Raw genomic sequence first — 22,654 nt, forward strand, 5'->3', positions numbered from 1 at the left:
AAATCAAAATCACAAATTGATGAACAGAATTATAGAACATTGCTTAATTATGCAGTTAAATTGAATCGAAGGAAAAAAAGTTATTTTTCAACAATGCTTTTATTGATTGTAAAAATGATTCTAAAAAGGTATGGAATACAGTTAAGGGTTTACTTGGTACATCTATCTCATCATGCCCATCTAGTGTGGAGGTTGACTGGAGAATAATAACAAATCCAGTTGATATTGCCAATCATTTAGCAGAATTTTTCACAAAGAAAATGAATTTACTGAGCAACAATGTAAACATACATTCTTCCGAACAAGCTATTGTCCAATGGATTGATGATCATATTATGAGCAACAAGGTCTGCTCTTTTAGTCTGCAAACGGTGTCAGTGGAGGAGGTGTTAAACCTTTTGAAGTCATTACCTGATGGGAAATCTACAGGTTATGATCTTATGGACAATTTTTTGCTTCGCTGTGCTGCTCCCCAGATTGCAGTTCCACTGAGATACATATTTAATTGGTCACTGGAAAAGGGGATGTTTGCAAATGTATGGAGGCATGCGAAACTGTGTCCTATTCCGAAAGACTGCAAAGAACCCACTACTCCTGCCAATAGTCGACCAATTAGTCTACTCCCTACACTCAGTAAGATATTGGAGGGTATTGTGAGTAGACAAATATGGGAGTACATGGAAAATAATGATCTGATTACAGCCAATCAGCATGCTTATCGCAAAAATCATTCCACTACCACTGCATTGGTTGACATGACTGACCAGTGGCTCAATGCTATGGATAATGGCAAGTTTGTGGGGGTACTATTTTTAGATTTCAGTGCAGCATTTGATTTAGTGGATCATTAAATAATTTTGACAAAATTAATGCATTATGGTTTTAAGGAGGTAGCATTGAATTGGGTACAGTCATATCTAACTGACAGGAAACAGTCCACCTATATCAATGGTTCATTTTCTTCCCCTCATGCTTTAAACTGTGGAATACCGCAGGGCAGCTGCCTTGGGCCACTTCTGTATTTAATATATACCAACGACCTTTCCTATGCCCTAGCTGAAACTCAAGTTTCTATATTTGCAGATGATACTACAATTTATGCAGCAGGACAATCGGTTCAACAGGTACAGCAAGCTTTACAAGGAGATTTGGAGAATATTAGGGAGTGCGTTTGCCAGAATAAACTTGTTTTAAACACCAAGAAAACCAAAGTTATGTTGGTCTGTTCCACTAGGAAAAGGCCAAAACAGCATGGGATACAATTAAGTATGGGAGGAGTACAAATTGAAGAAGTGGCAGAAACCAAACTATTAGGAGTGCAGCTAGACAACTGCTTATCATGGTCATCTCAAATAACTAATCTATGTAAAAAAAATATATATTAAAACAGCATGCATAATCAGAAGGGTAGCTAAATATTTACCAGGAAAAATTCTTAAGCAAATAACACAAGCTTTAATTGAGAGTCAAGTGAACTACTGTTCTGTGGTCTGGGGAAATGCATCATCAAGTGAAGTTAGGAGGCTGCAGATTGCACAGAACAAAGCAGCAAGGATTGTTTTACGGTGGAGATATGGTTTTTCTGTTGCAGTCATACGCAATGTTCTTGGTTGGTCATCAATCGACAAGATAATTGAAAAAAACATGCTTATTTTATTTCATAATATACATCATTTAAAACGGCCAAGTACAATTCACAACGGCAATCAGTTGGTAAGAGACAGACATTCCGTAAATATTAGGAATAGATTGTCCACCATCTATGCGTTATCCAGACAGAAAAGAGAAATAGGCAAAAGAACATTTCGATTTAGAGCAATAAAGAAATGGAATAAATTAACTGAGCAAACCAGAAACCTTTCAATATATAAATTTAAACATTATTTTAAAACAATTTAAATATAATACACAGAAATGTTGTGGGATTACAGTAGATGAATAATCCATATTTAGATTTATTATTTATTTGTTTATTACATTAGTATATTATGTATGTTTGTAATAGTGTGCTATATGTGAAAATGTGTTCGTATATACATTGTATTTTAATATTTAAGGACTCTTGGAAGATTAGTCCAAATGGGGACTAAAAGAGATCCAAATCAAATCAAATCAAAAATCAAATCTCTCTGTACTTTGCTCTGTTCATCTTACCCTCGATTCTGACTAGTCTCCCAGTCCCTGCCACTGAAAAAACATCCCAACAGGATGATGCTGCCACCACCATGCTTCACTATAGGGATGTTGCTAGGTTTCCTCCAGAGGTGACACTTGGAATTCAAGCCAAAGAGTTCAATCTTGGTTTCATCAGACCAGAAAATGTTGCTTCTCATGGTCTGAGTCCTTTTGTGAAACTCCAAGCAGGCTTTACTGAGGAGTGGCTTCCGTCTGGATACTCTACCATCATGGCCTGATTGGTGGAGTGCTGCAGAGATGGTTGTCCTTCCAGAAAGAAGGACCTCAAACTGGAAGGTTCACCTTCCAACAGGCCAACAACCCTAAGCACACAGCCAAGACAACGCAGGAGTGGCTTCAGAACAAGTCTCTGAAAGTCCTTGAGTGGCCTAGCCAGAGCCCGGACTTGAACCCGATCGAACATCCTTGGAGAAACCTGAAAATAGCTGTGCAGCAACACTCCCCATCCAACATGACAGAGCTTGAGATGGTGTGCAGATAAGAATGGGAGAAACTCCCCAAATACATGTGTACCAAGCTAGTAGTACATGTGTACCAACCTTCCAGAAGGACAACCATCTCTGCATCTCCACAGAGGAACTCTGGAGCTCTGTCAGAGTGACCGTCGGGTTCTTGGTCACCTCCCTGACCAAGGCCCTTCTCCCTGATTGCTCAGTTTGGTTGGGCGGCCAGGTCTAGGAAGAGTCCTGGTGGTTCCAAACAGTTTCATTAAAGAATGATGGAAGTCACTGTGTTCTTGGGGACCTTCAAAGCTGCAGAAAATGTTTGGTACCCTTCCCCAGATCTGTGACTCGACACAATCCAGTCTCGGCGCTCTACGGACAATTCCTTCGAGCTCATGGCTTGGTTTTTGCTCTGACATGCACTGTCAACTGTGGGACCTTACATAGACAGGTGTGTGCCTTTCCAAATCATATCCAATCAATTGAATTTACCTCAGGTGGACTCCATAGCTGTAGAAACGTCTCAATGATGATCAATGAAAACAGGATTCACCTGAACTCAATTTCGAGTCTCATAGCAAAGGGTCTGAATACTTATGTAAATATGATATTTCTGTGGTTTTTTTATGTCTAAACTCTGTTTTAGTGTTGTCAGTATGGGGTTACTGTGAGAAGATTGAGGATTTTTATTTTACTTAATCCATTTTAGAATAAGGCTGTAACATAACAAAATGTGAAAAAAGTCAAGGGGTCTGAATACTTTCTGAATGCACTGTGTGTAATGAGTCATTACATAAACTCTTTATAGTGGTTTATTGACATTTTAGAGGTGATAAGTTGGACAAATTGGGTGAAAACAGCAGAAAATGTCCTTCTCTTCAGGACATGGAGCCATTTCTTCAAAAGTTGTGGGTCCTTGGGTTAGCTTACCGAGGAATTGTTGTTGGAGCCAATTCATACCGCCTGGCGCTATACAGTTTGTGTTTGAATTACTACTTGTTATTGTCATCTTCGTTGTCATCACCTAACCTCAGTCTCTTCCATTAATTCTCCGCGCGACAACTCAATACCACAGACAATTAGCTGATTCCTGCCAGTGACCCACTGGAGTCAGTAGTTACTATGGCAATAAATCGGCGCTGACCATAGCTCAAATAAACCTTGTTGACGATCAAAATACTAAATATAGAGATGTTTTTATGTTAAATGCACATGTTTAAGATTAGTGGATTGAATACATCTCTTTGCTTAGATTTACTTCCTAAAGTGTTTCCATTCCCATTTAAGTGATGCTCTGTTTCTGTTATTTCTCATGATTTTTTATTTGATGAGGAGGCCCTATTGGAATTTATTTCCCCAACTGAAGGCCTAGGTCCATTATTCAAGGTTCGCCAATGATTACATTGTTTAGTCTGTACCAACATGAATGTCAATCAAAACTTACTATGAGGTAAGGACAATGTAATAAAGTTTATATTCACCTTCACCCACCAGTGAATGGACATTGTACTGGAGTTGTACTGTAATCAAAGTAGCATACAGATCAGATCAACTCCATGACCACCAGTAGGTTACTGTAGCAGTCTGTATCCACTAGGATGAGCTCTGTCTCCAATATTACAGTTTAACAGCCACAGAGACTGACTTGTAGTCATGTAATTTACAAGTTGAGTGTAGGGGTGGTTTTACAAGAGAGATTTTGTCAAAGACAGTATGAAGATAGGGTAAAACTGCTTCTTCAATAGAAATCCCGGGTAACACTTGTTGGCTAGTAAAGCTCAGGCGTAGAGAAGCAAGTCGTCGGGTCTAATGGTCTCTCACGCCGAACTGCGCATGTGCACGCCGTCAACTCAAAGGCACTGCTTCGATATAAACTTGTTTTTGACGAAAATGAAAACGTGTCAGTTCATCACTTTCACGAGGTTGTTGTAATAACATATTCAACTACTTTAAAAAACTGTCTTGTCGAATCTTGTGCCTTTTGATTTTGTGAAAATGAACAACTAAGGAAGATATTTTCACTTCTCTCATTGACTTCTCAAGCACCAAATCCCGGCCTGTTCTGTTCAGTCTGTTTCACAAGCGTTCCTGGAAGTCTCGCGATGTTGCGCCTCTGGGTTTAGAAACTCTGTGATTTGGTCTATAAAACAGGGTGTCACACCCCGGTCTACATCTTGGCAGAGACACATATACGTATGTTGTATACCTGGTTCCTATTTTGAACATCTACGTGTAATTTTTGTCATCCATCGGCCAGCTTCGTGGATTTAAGGTAGGCTACTAACCCTTATTTCAACGGTAGACCTAAATGGTTGCTTAGCAAAACCTGTACTGTCCAATCATTAAAGCTATAATCTGTATTTGGTGAAACTGGCACGTCTGATTGTGATATTACAACAACGAAGAAGTTACTTCAAACAAATAACACTTTTTTCTTTCCATCGGACATCATTGCAAAGAAAATCCCACTGCTGGACGCTCCTCTCCTCCGTTTCATCACTGAAACAATATCAAAGGCGCTGTTTAACCAAATGTAGATTCTAACTTTAATTGATCTTTGAGAAATAACATTGTCCGTCCCTCCACTTATTGTGGTCTACAACTGAGGGATGGGGCTAGGGAAAGCCAGGACTGACAGTCCATGACATCTGCATTATAGTTTTAACCATGTTTTGAATCTATACATTGCTTTTTTACATTTACAAACAAATAAGCGTTTATTTCGCTTATTTTATTTCGCTTATTTTGATAGCCGTAATGGCATCAAGTCTATTGTTAATCAACACTGGCACATTATTATCAGACTCCTCTTTAAATTCTGCCTTCCAGAATCCACCTTTATTCACCTATAAACGATCAATAAATCTATCAAACATATTGGTTCAGTCAGATGTGGTCAGAGAGAGAAAAGAGATTCCCCAGTAGATCTTGTACCTCTTGTAGCACCATAAGGAAATGTTCTAACGTTGTATGCCCTCAGACTTCTAGGACCTATGAAATAAAGTAATGTATAACTTTCACTACTAAATGATTTATTTATGTCAGTGTTCTTGAAATGAGAAATATTTTGGCAAAACATGTCGCGCCTTGAAAGTACGTCTTGGAGAACATAAATCCACAATTTAAAGTCAAGACATCGCCTCGACATGAAAGATACTTTATAGAACACAATCATTCTATTAATGAATTGCGTTGCGTTGGGATCAAAAACGTTCAACCACCAAGTAGAGGTGACTGACGACAAATTACTACAAAGAGAAGCCATGTGGATAAATAAATGACTATGTATCTCCACACGGTTTAAATGAAGTTAAATTTCCCCACATTTAGACTGCTATACAAGAACACTGTCCATATTAGACTTTGCATATAATTTATGAATTGCCCAACATATTTCTTAATGTCCTTTGTGGTGGGCTATTTCATGAGTTGACATTATGTAACAGTGTAGGTTCCGTCCCTCTCTTCGCCCCAACCTGGGATCGAACCAGGGACCCTTGCACACATCAACAACTGACACCCACGAAGCATCGTTACCCATCGCGCCACAAAATCCACGGCCCTTGCAACGCAAGGGGAAACCCTACTTCAGGTCTCAGAGCGAGTGACATCACCCGATTGAAACGCTATTAGCGCGCTTCACCGCTAACTAACCTATTCACACCGGTTACAATTAGTGGGGCGATTTGATTTGTGAGTTGCCCATCATGCCCTTCCCCATACCCTATAATTCTGTATTTCTTTGTGATTGTAACTTGTATACAGGTAGACCAGAAAAGCCACATCCCTGATTGGCAGATGAGCGGCAACCCTGATTACAAGCACCTGCTGCTCATCGGTTCTTTACAAAATGCTGTTTTGAATTAGAATAAAGTTGTACCTAAACACCGACGAAGGCTGTAAAGCTGAAACATTTGTGTATGCTATCCCTGATGCAGTGAAAATAATTAAAAACATTGAGTGATCTTTATGCTATAATTTACTGAAACATTATTGTGACTTCAAAAGCACTTGAATAACATCTCATATTTACACCTTCACCAACGTGGAAAGAGATTCAGAGGAAGAAAGCATGACTACTACTTTACACTCCCAGCACCATTTCACTTGAACAGACAGATGAGAAAATGGATTTTCACCATCAATATTTTTTTATTTCAAACCTTATTTAACTAGGCAAGTCAATTAAGAATAAATGATTTACAAATGTTTATTTACAGTGTTTGTAGATTAGAAACAGAGGCTGGTGGCAGTTATATTGTCTCAAGGTATTTAAAAAACCTTAGTTAGCCTTGTTCGACCATCCTGTTTAGTCACGCTGGTGGGTCAGAGATGAGATGCATGTTTGATCACAAATACCTTAATCGCTCCTACTGAGCCTAAGAACACTTAACAAAATGTAGTCGAAGCAGGCACACACACTTTCTTCAGGAAACAGTACCAAATATACAGTAAAAAATTACTGTTTTGAGAGCAAAAGCATTCATTGTCTGTTTTTGGTTATTTTTCATATCTCATCTCTAAGAAAGTCAGAGACCAACAAGATCAACAAGAGAATGGGTGGAGATAAATCAAAAAACCGAGTGGATAAGGCAGAGAAAGACCTCGATCAAGCCAGAACGGAAAAAATGAAAGTGAAGAAGGGAAAGACGACTGAAAACGATTACAACCAACTCCTTGCTAAGAACGTGAGACTGGAAACAGAACAAAAGATGGAAGAAGAACGAAGACAGGAGCTCGAGAAGGAAAGACTACAATTAATGGAACACAATAGACAGCGAGAGAAAGATGAAAGGACCAGGATTAAGCAGGAAAAAGAGATTGCAAAAGGAGATCAGAACACTGTATAAAAAAATGGGCATAAACTGTTTAATTTATCCACAAAATGTATTATTGGAGAAAGCACACAATCATTGTATACCTTTAATATCCACAATTGCACTGCCTGTTTTATTTTCCTCATTCTGTGCTTAAAGGGATAGTTCACACAAATGACAGTGGTTTTATAACCCTGTTAGCAGTCTTTTGGTTTTGTTTACCTGGCTGCTGTCGCCAAATGCTTTTCAAAACCAATGCCTGTCAATATCTGAGAATCCTCTGTAGCGTTGCAATAAATAGATTCTATTGATGCCTTGTTGTCCGATCTCTTCTGACACTTCACACCTGAGACAGAAAAATCCAGACAGTTTATTCAGGATGTATTTACATTCAACTCTTATAGGCCAGCATTCAATGCAAGGCATGCTTTATATAAAAAGTACATGTATCTTGACCAGAAGCAGTATGTTGGCCAGTAGCGTAATTAGGCCTGGGCTTGTTGTTGTTTTTGGTCCAGCTCTGACTCTTTTGATGGTATTATTATTCTAAAAAAATATATACATTTCAGTCTGAGTTTTTATAATCACACATCACTTTCGCTATGCACATTTTAATGACTAAAATAAACTATCCAATATACTTTGCTAGGCAGTAGCAGGCACTGCAAGAAGCCCCTGGTGTGACTCAGTGTCTGCTGTGTTAGGTAGAGATATAACACAGTGGACCACTCCTGCCCCTTAACCCCACCTCTACAGCACCGGTTAGATGTCAATGTCATCACTCAGTAAAACACCTCAGCATAAAACAGCAAATATGGATACTCTAGAATTTCTTCTGAAAGAGGCAACAAAAAAAAGTGATCAGGTTGAGTCAGTAGTGAATGAGGTAGAACAGCCAGAAAGTCAAAAGTGCAGCAGCAGAGTTAGCTGCAGGTTTGGCAGTAGCTAACTAGTTCCCATCAGCATAAGGGTAGGCTAATGCTAATAAGTTAGCGTTCAGTATCCTAAAGGTATTGGATGTCGGTCTGAGTTATTTAACAGTATATTTAGTGAATGGGCAAGCTAAGAATGTTGATATGTCATGATATTAGGAAAATTAATTATTTCCAGCGAGTGTATTGGATGGGTTTCGTTTCTGTAGCTAGCTAAATAAATAAATAAAAATAAAAGCTGAGACCGAAGAGATGAGCAAATGTTTTTTCTGACTGAAGCACATATCTTCTGACAGTGACACAGCGCCCCCCAGTGGACGGAAGCTGAACTTCACTACAACATATTTAACCCTTTATAAAATGAGCAATGCTGGTGGTAGAACTAACTAAATGAAATTAATCATAGGTCTTGTAACCTATATCATTCTACAAGTAAACATGATTGGCTCATGTCTGTTATTTCCATATAGGCTATGTAACTATTTGTGACGCTCTGCATTAGCATCGAATAAGTTGCGATATGCAACTTCTCAGGGAAGTCAGGAACCAATATACTCAGTCAGTTAGGAAAGCTAAGGCTAACTTTTTCAAACAGAAATTTGCATCCTGTAGCACTAATTCCAAAAGGTTCTGGGACACTGTAAAGTTCATGAAGAATAAGAGCACCTCCTCCCAGCTGCCCACTGCACTGAGGCTAGGAAACACTGTCACCACCAAAAATTGACAATAATCGATCATTTCAACAAGCATTTTTTCCTACGGCTGGCCATGCTTTCCACCTGGCTACCCCTACCCCGGCCAACAGCTCAGCACCCCCCGCAGAAACTTGCCCAAGCCCTCGCCCCGCTTCTCCTTCACCAAAATCCAGACAGCTGATGTTCTGAAAGAGCTGAAAAATCTGGAACCCTACAAATCAGCTGGGCTAGACAATCTGGACACTCTCTTTCTAAAACTATCCGCCGAAATTGTTGCAACCCCTATTACTAGCCTGTTCAACCTCTCTTTCGTATCGTCTGAGATCCCCAAAGATAGGAAAGCTTTGGAGACACTCTAGAGCCAGACCTAAATCCATCCTGCCCTGCCTTTGTAAAATCTTTGAAAGCCAAGTTAACAAACAGATCACTGACCATTTCGAATCCCACCGTACCTTCTCCACTATGCAATCTGGTTTCCAAGCTGGTCATGGGTGCACCTCAGCCACGCTCAAGGTCCTAAATGATATCATAACCGCCATCGATAAGAGACATTACTGTGCAGCCGTATTCATCGACCTGGCCAATGCTTTCGACTCTGTCAATCACCGCATTCTTATCGGCAAACTCAACAGCCTTGGTTTTTCAAATGACTGCCTCGCCTGGTTCACCAACTACTTCTCAGATAGAGTTCAGTGTGTCAAATCGAAGGGCTGTTGTCCGGACTTCTGGCAGTCTCTATGGGGGTGCCACAGGGTTCAATTCTCAGGCCGACTCTTTTCTCTGTATATATCAATGATGTCGCTCTTGCTGCTGGTGATTCTCTGATCCACCTCTACGCAGACGACACCATTCTGTATACATCTGGCCCTTCTTTGGACACTGTGTGAACAAACCTCCAAATGAGCTTCAATGCCATACAACACTCCTTCCATGGCCTCCAACTGCTTTTAAATGCTAGTAAAACTAAATGCATGCTCTTCAATCGATTGTTGCCCGCACCCGCCCGCCCGACTAGCATCACTGCTCTGGACGGTTCTGACTTATAATATGTGGACAACTACAAATACCTAGGTGTCTGGTTAGACAGTAAACTCTCCTTCCAGACTCATATTAAGCATCTCCAATCCAAAATTAAATCTAGAATTGGCTTCCTATTTCGCAACAGTCTCCTTCACTCATGCTGCCAAATATACCCTCGTAAAACTGACTATCCTACCGATCCTTGACTTCGGCGATGTCATTTACAAAATAGCCTCCAACACTCGCCTCAGCAAACTGGATGTAGTCTATCACAGTGCCATCCACCAAAGCCCAATATACTTCCCAACACTGCGACCTGTATGCTTTCGTTGGTTGGCCCTCACTACACATTTGTTGCCAAACCCACTGACTCCAGGTCATCTATAAGTCTTTGCTTGGTAAAGCCCCGCCTTATCTCAGCTCACTGGTCACCATAGCAGCACCCACCCGTAGCACGCGCTCCAGCAGGTATATTTCACTGGTCATCCTCAAAGCCAACACTTCTTTTGGCTGCCTTTCCTTCCAGTTCTCTGCTGCCAATGACTGGAACAAATGGCAAAAATCACTGAAGCTGGAGTCTTATATCTCCGTCTCTAACTTTAAGCATCAGCTGTCAGAGCAGCTCACAGATCACTGTACCTGTACACAGCCCATCTGTAAATAGCTCATCCAACTACCTCATCCCCATAATGTTATTTATCCTATTGCTCTTTTGCACCCCAGTATCTCTACTTGCACATCCTCATCTGCACATCTATCACTCCAGTGTTCACACTAAATTGTAATTATTTCACCTCTATGGCCTATTTATTGCCTTACCTCCCTACTCTTCTACATTTACACACACTGTACATGGATTTTTCTATTGTGTTATTGACTACGTTTGTTTATCCCATGTGTAACTCTGTTGTTTTTGTCGCACTGCTTTGCTTTATCTTGGCCAGGTCACAGTTGTAAATGAGAACTTGTTCTCAACTGGCCTACCTGGTTAAATAAAGGTGAAATAAAATAAAAATAACTGCCCATTATTAAATTGAAATAATTATTTTAATTATTCATTTAGCTACTTACTTTTTCTATTGTTGCATTGTCGAGAGGTGAACCTGCAAGTAAGCATTTCATTGCACTGTGCTCCATGTATATGACAAATACATCTCAGCTCACTGGTCACCATAGCAGCACCCACTCATAGAACGCGCTCCAGCAGGTATATCTCACTGGTCACCCCCAAAGCCAATTCCTCCTTTGGTCGTCTTTCCTTCCAGTTCTCTGCTGCCAATGACTGGAACAAACTGCAAAAATCTCTGAAGCTGGAGACTCATATCTACCTCACTAGCTTTATTAAGCACCAGCTGTCAGAGCAGCTCACAGATCACTGCACCTGTACATAGGCCATCTGTAAACAGCCCATCTATCTATCTACCTCATCCCTATACTGTATTAATTTATTTATCTTGCTCCTTTGCACCCCAGTATCTCTACTTGCACATTCATCTTCTACACATCTACCATTCCAGTGTTTAATTGCTATATTGTAATTACTTCGCCACCATGGCCTATTTATTGCCTTAACTTACCTCATTTGCACTCACTGTATATAGACTTTTTGTTTTCTTTTGTTCTACTGTATTATTGACTGTATGTTTTGTTTATTCCATGTGTAACTCTGTGTTGATATGTGTCGAATTGCTATGCTTTATCTTGGCCAGGTTGCAGTTGCAAATGAGAACTTGTTCTCAACTAGCCTACCTGGTTAAATAAAGGTGAAATAAAAAGTAATTAAAAAAATAAACAAACTTGAATTTAGACGAGGGGGAGGGCAGCCAGACAGAGAGGGGAAAATATGGCCAGCTTTGTGGTTATATTGTACGCTGAACAAAACTATGAAAATACATAGGCCTTAAATTGTGTCCTCAAACGTTTTGTAATCTAAAAATCTCACATTAGCTGGTAGAACTGACAAGATCTTATAACTCATTCCATTCTACAAGTACATTTGGCTTATATTCATAAAGCCAAGGGGGCTATGCAGCTTATCTGTTGTGTTTGGAGTTGTGTTGCGCTGTTATGTAAACACTTGCATTTGTGTTTAGTTGAGTTGCCCTTGTTGTGTCTGTATACTAGGATAGGGCTGTAACGGTACAGGTATACCTACCAAACCGTTCGGCACGGGGACCACTGTTCGGTCCGCACTGTGAACCTGAATGAATACTAAAAACATTTTTTTTAAAGTAAAAACGCCATGCCTACGCTGCGTTGTATGCCACTGCTTCGTGAGTAAAGCTGAACAAACATATTGTAGGTTATTCTGTTAAAACAACTACAATTTATGCACACATTAATCAAAATGTGAATGTTAACTGCCGGATTTAAAATTCTCCTTTTGTGAGGTGCAGCTCTGTAGATGGCGAGTGGTGGGATCGATAAACCAGAATTGGAGGATCCTCCATCGTTTAAATCTCCCGATTGGAAACATTTTGGTTTCACTGTCGATTATAACAGCGATGGACAGAGTTGTGGATAAAATGTTAATATGTTCTCTACTGCTCGAAGAGAATAGCCCAGAGTTGCGCGTGTACTACAGTCAGTCATAGAGCCTCCGTGTGGCACCATAATAATCATATTGGATGATAAATAACCTAGCTATGACAAGATACAAGTTTGTATTCCAGCACAAATCGGCTTGTTATGATTGGTTCCTATTTCTCCCTGCCTCCTCCTTCTTCTTCTTCTGTGCGTTTTATGGCAGTTTACACACCAAAAGGTGTACTGCTGCCACCAAGTGGACAGTTTGACAATCAAAACATTTAAATAAAATAATGTAGTAAATAAATCCATACGTAATAGTGAAACTAAGTCAATCCATCCTAATAAAAATAGTACATTGCCAAAACTAACAAAATTCCCACTTCCTTCCTTTAGTTCTCCATATCTCCCTTCTCAGGCTTGAGGACCTGATAGGGTGGTACGGCTTGTGCCAATATTCCATGTAACTCCTTCGCTGAGAAATCTTTCAGCCCTGGGAACCGCTCCACAGCAATCACTATGATTTCTATCTTCCTGGAACTTCTCTCCACCTTGGCAGTGCCATTAATTACCATATCTATAAAAGCCAAAGTCCACCTCACTATGATTTCTATCTTCCTGGAACTTCTCTCCACCTTGGCAGTGCCATTAATTACCATAGCTATAAAAGCCAAAGTCCACCTTCTTAACCTTTAAAATGTCAGCATTCTGCAGCCCTTTATACCTCACTAGGTCACAAGGCTGTTTCACCTAGGTCTGCACCGCACCCTAGGGGTAACACCAAAAACACAACCACCCAAAATGACATGTTGAAACAACCAATACTGTTTTGTAGTATAAAATTGACACTAAAATTGACTCTTCTGATGCACCATTCAAACCCTCAACCCTCTTCACAGCTGCTGCTTATGAAATGCTCTGTACAACCCTGACTTTTGGCCACCTCATTCTCTTTCACCCTTGTAAAGTATTCAGAAGATGTGGCTTCATGGTTCCCATCGCAATTGCAACATGTCACATGGTCATAATTCTTTATAACACATAATATGATCTTTTCCACAACTTTGACATCTCGGCTTCTCCCAAACACTTGCTACTTGACCAAAAGTTTTACAATGATCCCATAGTTAATATACCCTAATTGCACTTGAGTAGGGAGAGACTCCATATCAAAAAAACAAAAGAACAGATAAACTCTTCACTTTTTCTTCATTCACCACACGATTCATCCGACGTGCATCAATCACTCTCTTCAACATCTACTTCCCTCGATACGCCAGATATTACCCCCTTGATAGGGTACGCTGTTCCTAAAAGACACACACACAACACTTCAAACTTATCAAAATCGGGTGAGAAGCAACACAAGCCCGCCTCTAGTGATCCGTTCAGCCTTCACTCTACCCAGCACTCTCTCCACCAGTTTGGATATCTCAAATGGATTCCTCAAGATTGGTCATTCGTTTAGCTGCTCCTCATTTACAAACTGTACTCCTACAAGATACGAAGTGACATTCTCTTCTCTGTACTCTACTTTGCTCCTTTTTCCATTCTTTTGGACAATATTCCAATTCTCCTTGATTCTACCGCCATCAGATTCAGAATCCACTTCATCATCTGCTTCCGCCATCTTTTTCACTAATTCACATCCTAGCGACGCTTTCTCTGTTACCAGGCGAACTGAGGTCACCTGTCAGAGCCTTTTTTCCAAAACAAATGTCAGAAAAATACTTCCCGCTCTCCCTGCCTCCTTGCTCCCGTGTCGCTCGCTCACAGTACATATACCGCAAGGCCCCTCCTCCGCCCATTCTCCCTTACGCTGCATCAGCTCTGGTTAAAAAAGTAGCAAACAAATTGACTTTTCTGCTCTTCCCTCACTCGGATCAGATCATGTCTATACGAATTGGTTGTCCTCGGGTCAACCAGCTGCACACATCCCATTCGTAATTTGGGTTGACTTTGGATATCCCTATGGGTCTAGTTAGGGACCATCGGTACATTTATTTATTGACAGTCCCTAACTAGTGCCGGAGGTGGGCTATCCAAAGTTAGGTCGCACACCAGCCACCTGAAGCTAATTGGCAAACCAATTTGGCTAACTCTTCACACCTGCGAACACACACATCAAACCACACCCCGAAACTAACTCACAGTTGAATTCAGTCATGGCTGCTAGCATTTCTTAATGAACCAAATCTAAAACCAGGCAAAACCAGGAAGGACGGTCGCCGTTTAAATCTAGCTGATGCCATATTGCACCTCTTCCTTGCAGATGACAACGGATGAGAACAGCAGGCCAGTGGAGCACTTAGTACAGCAGCAGCTAGGGGCAAATGGTAGAGAAGAGGAGGATTTAGGTGACCTAGACACAGGCCCAAAACAAGTTAAGCTACCACACTATCACCCTTTGGCCATTCTGGATTGCAAAACTAAAGAGACCCAGCAGACACAAAGATGGCAACAGAAGACTAAATGATGGAGGGAGAACCCAGAAGAACATAACAGGCCATAACAGAAGAGGATAGAGACCGTAACAAACAAGAACCTGAGACGGCAACGGACAAGACACAGAGAAAATGGCAGATGGAGAGAGAACAGAGGTGGGTTGAACACACAGTAGACTATCACTTTAAGCTGCTCTATAGATTCTGTTTTATTTATTTGCACAAATGAGATGAAATACAGATAGTGAGAAAGTAAAACATGGTTTACAAAGAATTGCAGGGGAGGTGAGAGAGCCTGTGAAATTACTATTAAAACAATTGTATACTTTTATACTTACAACCAGGACAGGATTAGAGAGGACAAAAGACGGCAACAGAAGAGGGCAGAACGAGTCACGAGAGACAGCAACAGACAACGCAGAGAAAGTGATGGCAATAGGCAGAGGGGTGAACACACAGTAGACTATCACTTAAAGTTGCTGTATGTATTCTAATTACTGCACTGTGTGTGTGGGTGTTTGGATACTGTGGGATTCTTTAATCAGTTTGGCTCATTGAACAAGTCAGTCTGTTTGAAGGTTTTTTGGCAATACACTGTAGATCAAAAATGTAATCATATCAAATTGTATTTGTCAGATGCGCTGAACACAACAGGTGCAATACAACCTTACCGTGCAATGCTTACTTACAAGCTTTTAACCAACAATGCAGAGTTTTAAAAAGTTAGATACTTGCTTAATAAACGAAAGGAAAAATATGTTTTTCCAGACTAGACCCACAGTAGCTACTGTAATTGAGTACTGGCAGTGTCTGCTGTGGGAAGGTGCAAGTTAACGGAAATAGCTAATCTCTCAATGTTGCCTTCCAGAGAGACATCAGAGATTGTAACATACTCTGTTTCACGGAAACATGGCTCACTCGGGATATGTTGTCAGTCGGTACAGCCAGCCGGTTTCTTCATGCATCGCACCGACAGAAAGAAATATCTCTCTGGTAAGAAGGGCGGGGTGTATGCCTGATGATTAACGACTCATGGTGTAATCATAACAACATACAGGAACTCAAGTCCTTTTGTTCAACTGACCTAGAATTCCTTACAATCAAATGCCAACTGCATTATCTTCCAAGAGAAATCTCTTCGATTATAGTCACAGCCGTGTATATCAAGGCCATCAGACTTTTAAACAGCCATCACTAACATAGAGAGGTTGCTGCCAACATACAGACTCAAATCTCTGGCCACTTTAATAAATTAACTTAAAGGTATCACTAGTCACTTTAAATAACGCCACTTTAACCTCTCTGGGCTAGGTGGGACGTTTGCTTCCCACCCTAGTCAACAGCCAGTGGAATCCCGTGGCGCGATATTCAAATACCTTAGAAATGCTATTACTTCAATTTCTCAAACATATGACTATTTTACACCATTTTAAAGACAAGACTCTCGTTAATCTAACCACACTGTCCGATTTCAAAAAGGCTTTACAACGAAAGCAAAACATTAGATTATGTCAGCAGAGTACCCAGCCAGAAATAATCAGACACCTATTTTTCAAGCTAGCATATAATGTCACAAAAACCAAAACCACAGCTAAATGCAGCACTAACCTTTGATGATCTTCATCAGATGACACTCCTAGGACATTATGTTATACAATACATGCATGTTTTGTTCAATCAAGTTCATATTTATATCAAAAAACAGCTTTTTACATTAGCATGTGACAAGCATTCCCACCGAACACTTCCGGTGAATTTACTAAATTACTCACGATAAACGTTCACAAAAAACATAAATTATTTTAAGAATTATAGATACAGAACTCCTTTATGCGATCGCGGTGTCCGATTTTAAAATAGCTTTTCGGTGAAAGCACATTTTGCAATATTCTGAGTAGATAGCCCGGCCATCACAGGCTAGCTATTTTGACACCCACCAAGTTTGGTACTCACCAAACTCAGATTTACTATAAGAAAAATTGGATTACCTTTGCTGTTCTTCGTCAGAATGCACTCCCAGGACTTCTACTTCAATAACAAATGTTGGTTTGGTTCAAAATAATCCATAGTTATATCCAAACAGCGGCGTTTTGTTCGTGCGTTCAAGACACTATCCGAAGGGTGACGCGCCCGGTGCGTATCGTGACAGAAAATGTCAAAATATTCCATTACCGTACTTCGAAGCATGTCAAACGCTGTTTAAAATCAATTTTTATGCGATTTTTCTCGTAAAATAGCGATAATATTCCGACCGGGAGTCGTTGTTTTCGTTCAAAGACTGAAAAAGTAACATGGACTCTTCACGTGCGCGCCCCCGTCTCATTGTTCTCAGATCGACCACTTACCAAAAGCCCTACTGTTTTTCAGCCAGTAACTGCAGAGTCATCATTCAACGTTCTGGCGCCTTCTGAGAGCCTATGGGAGCCGTAGGTAGTGTCACGTTACAGCAGAGATCCCCTGTTTTGGATAGAGATGACAAAGAAGGCCAAGAAATGGTCAGAGAGGGCGCTTCCTGTTTGGAATCTTCTCAGGTTTTGGCCTGCCATATGAGTTCTGTTATACACAGACACCATTCAAACAGTTTTAGAAACTTTAGGATGTTTTCTATCCAAATCAAACAATTATATGCATATTCTAGTTACTGGGCAGGAGTAGTAACCAGATTAAACTGGGTACGTTTTTTATCCGGCCGTGCAAATACTGCCCCCTATCCCCAACAGGTTAACCACTCCACAAATTTCTTGTTAACAAACTCTAGTTTTGGCAAGTCGGTTAGGACATCTACTTTGTGCATGACACAAGTCATTTTTCAAACAATTGTTAACAGACAGATTATTTCACTTATAATTCACTGTATCACAATTCCAGTGGGTCAGAATTTACATACACTAAGTTGACTGTGCCTTTAGTCGGCTTGGAAAATTCCAGAAAATGATGTCATGGCTTTAGAAGCTTCTGATAGGCTAATTGACATCATTTGAGCCAACAGGAGGTGTACCTGTGGATGTATTTCAAGGCCTACCTTCAAACTCAGTGCCTCTTCGCTTGACATCATGGGAAAAATCAAAAGAAATCAGCCAAGACTTCAGACAAATATTGTAGACCTCCACAAGTCTGGTTCATCCTTTGGAGCAATTTCCAAACACCTGAAGGTACCACGTCCATCTGTACAAACAATAGTATGCAAGTATAAACACCATGGGACCATGCAGCCGTCATACCGCTCAGGAAGGAGACGTGTTCTGTCTCCTAGAGATGAATGTACTTTGGTGCGAAAAGTGCGAATCAATCCCAGTAAAACAGGAAAGGACCTTGTGAAGATGCTGGAGGAAACAGGTACAAAATTATCTCTATCCACAGTTAAACGTGTCCTATATCGACATAACCTGAAAGGCCACTCGGCAAGGAAGAAGCCACTGCTCCAAAACCGCCATAAAAAAGCCAGACTATGGTTTGCGACTGCACATGGGGACAAAGATCATACTTTTTGGAGAAATGTCCCCTGGTCTGACGAAACAAAAATAGAACTGTTTGGCCATAATGACCATCGTTATGTTTGGAGGAAAAAGGGGGAGGCTTGCAAGCCGAAGAACACCATCCCAACCGTGAAGCATGGGGGTGGTAGCATCATGTTGTGGGGGTGCTTTGCTGCAGGAGGGACTGGTGCACTTCACAAAATAGATGGCATCACGAGGGAGGAAAATTATGTGGATATATTGAAGCAACATCTCAAGACATCAGTCAGGAAGTTAAAGCTTGGTCACAAATGGGTCTTCCAAATGGACAATAACCCCAAGCATACTTCCAAAGTTATGGTAAAATGGCTTAAGGACAACAAAGTCAAGGTATTGGAGTGGCCATCACAAAGCCCTGACCTCAATCCTATAGAAAATTTGTGGGCAGAACTAAAAAAGCGTGTGCGAGCAAGGAGGCCTACAAACCTGACTCAGTTACACCAGCTCTGTCAGGAGGAATTCACCCAACTTATTGTGGGAAGCTTGTGGAAGGCTACACAAAACGTTTGACCCAAGTTAAACATTTAAAGGCAATGCTACCAAATATTAATTGAGTGTATGTTGTCATTGTCTCTGACCGTGGCCCCCAATTCACATCACGAGTATGGAGGACCTTTGCGGAGAAGTTCGGGGTCACGGTCAGCCTCACCTACGGGTACCGGCCTCAGTCAAACGGGCAGGTGGAGAGGATGAACCAGGAGCTTGTGAGGTTCCTGAAGAGTCACTGTCAGGACCGGCAGGATGAGTGGCCACGATTTCTTCCATGGGCAGAATATGCCCAGAACTTGCTACGTCACTCCTCCACTGGGTTGACCCCCTTCCAGTGGGTTTTGGGATTTCAGCCGGCTCTGGCTCCATGGATCCCAGGCCATACCGAAGCTCCTGCGAAAGATGAGTGGTTTCGGCACGCAGAAGAAGTGTGGAGCGATGCTCACGTAAGACTCCATCATCCCGCTCCAGAGTACAGGCCTCGGTGTAACGCTCATTCCTTTGATGATAAATGATGCAGAAAAATGTATCCACGCTTTTGTCACTTCTAGATTAGTCGACTGCAATGCTCTACTTTCCGGCTACCCGGATGAAGCACTAAATAAACTTCAGTTAGTGCTAAACACGGCTGCTAGAATCTTGACTAGAACAAACAAAATGTATAATATTACTCCTGTGCTAGCCTCCCTACACTGGCTTCCTGATAAGGCTAGGGATGATTTCAAGGTTTTACTGCTAACCTACAAAGCATGACATGGTCTTGCTCCTATCTATCTTTCTGATTTGGTCCTGCCGTACATACATACACGTATGCTACGGTCACAAGATGCAGGCCTCCTTATTGTCCCTAGAATTTCTAAGCAAACAGCAGGAGGCAGGGCTTTCTCCTATAGAGCTCTATTTTTATGGAATGGTCTGACTATCCATGTGAGAGACCCAGACTCGGTCTCGACCTTAAGTCTTTATTGAAGACTCATCTCTTCAGTATGTCGTATGATTGAGTGTAGTCTAGCCCAGGGGTGTGAGGTGAACGGAAAGGCACTGGAGCGACGAACCACCCTTGCTGTCTCTGCCTGACCGGTTCCCCTCTTTCTGCCTCTAACCCTATTACGGGGGCTGAGACACTGGCTTACTGGTGCTCTTCCATGTCGTCCCTAGGAGGGGTGCATCACTTGAGTGGGTTGAGTCACTGACGTGATCTTCCTGTCCGGGTTGGCACCCACCTCGGGTTCGTGCCGTGGGGGAGATCTTCATGGGCTATACTTGGCCTTGTCTCAGGGTAGTAAGTTGGTGGTTTGAAGATATCCCCTCTAGTGGTGTGGGGGCTGTGCATTGGCAAAGTGGGTGGGGTTATATCCTGCCTGGTTGGCCCAGTCCGGGGGTATAGTCAGATGGGGCCACAGTGTCTCCCGACCCCTCCTGTCTCAGCCTCCAGTAATTATGCTGCAATAGTTTGTGTCGGGGGCTAGGGTCAGTCTGTTATATCTGGAGTTTTTCTCCTGTTTTATCCGGTGTTCTGTGTGAATTTAAGTATGCTCCCTCTAATTCTCTCTCTCTCTTTCTCTTTCTCTTTCTCTTCTCTCAGAGGACCTGAGCCCTAGGACCATTCCCCAGGACTACCTGGCCTGATGACTCCTTGCTGTCCACAGTCCATCTGGTCGTGCTGCTGCTCCAGTTTCAACTGTTCTGTCTTCGGCTACGGAACCCTGACCTGTTCACCAGATGTGCTACCATGTCCTGGAACTGCTGTTTCAGCTCTGTCTCTCTACCGCACCTGCTGTCTCTAACTCTGAATGATCGGCTATGAAAAGCCAACTGACATTTGCTCCTGAGGTGCCGACCTGTTACGCCCTCTACAACCACTGTGATTATTATTATTTGACCCTGCTGGTCATCTATGAACGTTTGAACATCTGGGCCATGTACTGTTATAAACTCCACCCGTCACAGCCAGAAGAGGACTGGCCACCCCTCAGAGCCTGGTTCCTCTCTAGGTTTCTTCCTAGGTTCCTGCCTTTCTAGGGAATTTTTCCAAGTCACCGTGCTTCTACATCTGCATTGCTTGCTGTTTGGTGTTTTAGGCTGGGTTTCTGTATAGCACTTTGTGACATCGGCTGATGTAAAAAGCGCTTCATAAATACATTGGATTGATTGAAACACAAAAGACACACCCTCCTCCACTTACCCTCGAGGGAATCCCTGCAGCCATCTTTGCCGTCGGTCCAAACAATTAGCCAAGCAAGGGAAGTTGGCAACGTAAGCCCCTCAGCCCTTGTTTGTGATCGAGTTTGCGAGTGTACAATTCTGTTCACTCCGGGGCCTGAAACGCCCCATAATTCAATTTGTGATGATTATACATCCGCTAAGAAAAGTCTGCCAAAACCTGAAACTAACATCAATATGGAGAGGTCAACATACAAGTATAAGTAAAAATGAATGTAAATAAGTTAGAAATTGTGCTACTAATTCACGACAGCACAAGCACATATCGGAAAAGTAATGATGTTTTTGTTTGGTTAGCTTTTGGAAACGTTAGCTAGAGCATACAACTTGTCCTGGCATCACATTTATACATTGTAGTTTTCGATTTACCTGATATCCTCCGATGGCTAGCATTCGATGTCTGCGGATGTGTTGTCTTCTAGCCAAAATATGAAATGCAATCATCATTCACTGTGTCGCATATAAGGCACACACAACAGCTACCGGTGGTTCCATGATGACTGAAAACACAACCGTAGGACGAACTAGTGACACATTTCTGGGCAAGGGTGGGGTCCATTTAAAATGTATTCATTCCTCCCTCGCCCCTTGGCCTGCAAGTGGCAACTCATCAAACGTCATGATATGTCATCAGAAATCATCAGGGCGGCAGGTAGCCTAGTGGTTAGACCGTTGGGCCAGTAACCGAACGGTTGCTGGTTTGAATAATCAAGCCGACCAGGTGAAAAATCGGTCGATGTGCCCTTGAGCAAGGCACTTAACCTTTATTTGCTCCAGGGGCACCGTACTACTATGGCTGACCCTGTAAAAACAACCCATTTCGCTACACCAGCAATAACATATGCTAAACACGTGTATTTGATTTGATTTGATTTGAAGTGTCCACTGATTTGAGGGGAGAGGGTGTTTTTTACATGTTTGGAGTGCATCCTTTGAATTCGGACTGCAGTCAGAGGCTTACATTTAGTCATGTGATTTACAAGAAGAGTGTTGGGGTGGGGTGGTCACATGTATTACAAGAAAGAGAGATTTGGTCAAAGACAATACAGTATGAAGATAAGCTAAAAATGATTATCCAATTCAAATCCGCGACTACACTTGTAGGTGCTGTCATGGCGACGTTGGCTGGCAAAGCTCAGGCGTAGAAGCAAGTCATCGGGTCTAATGGTCATCTTTCGCCGAATTGCGCATGTGCAGGCAGTCAAATCAAAGGTAGTCCTTCGATATAAACTTGTTTTTGACTAAAATTAAAACGTGTCAGTTTATTACTTTCACGAGATTGGCGAAATAACATGTTCAACTACTTAAGAAATTGTCTCGAATCTAGGTTTTGCCTTTTGATTTTGTGAAAATG

At 41.6% G+C, this 22,654-nt stretch overlaps 1 long non-coding RNA gene across 1 annotated transcript; it reads left to right on the forward strand.

Annotated features, from left to right (window-relative positions):
• Window positions 1-4,788: 4,788 nt before the first annotated feature.
• Window positions 4,789-7,768, forward strand: LOC115153866 (uncharacterized). The gene is made up of 2 exons (XR_003867776.1): window positions 4,789-4,911; window positions 7,165-7,768. It is a non-coding gene; the product is annotated as an uncharacterized LOC115153866 (long non-coding RNA).
• Window positions 7,769-22,654: the final 14,886 nt, after the last annotated feature.

The sequence above is a fragment of the Salmo trutta genome, chromosome 19 (assembly GCF_901001165.1).
Source record: "Salmo trutta chromosome 19, fSalTru1.1, whole genome shotgun sequence".
Classification (NCBI taxonomy): Eukaryota; Metazoa; Chordata; class Actinopteri; order Salmoniformes; family Salmonidae; genus Salmo; species Salmo trutta.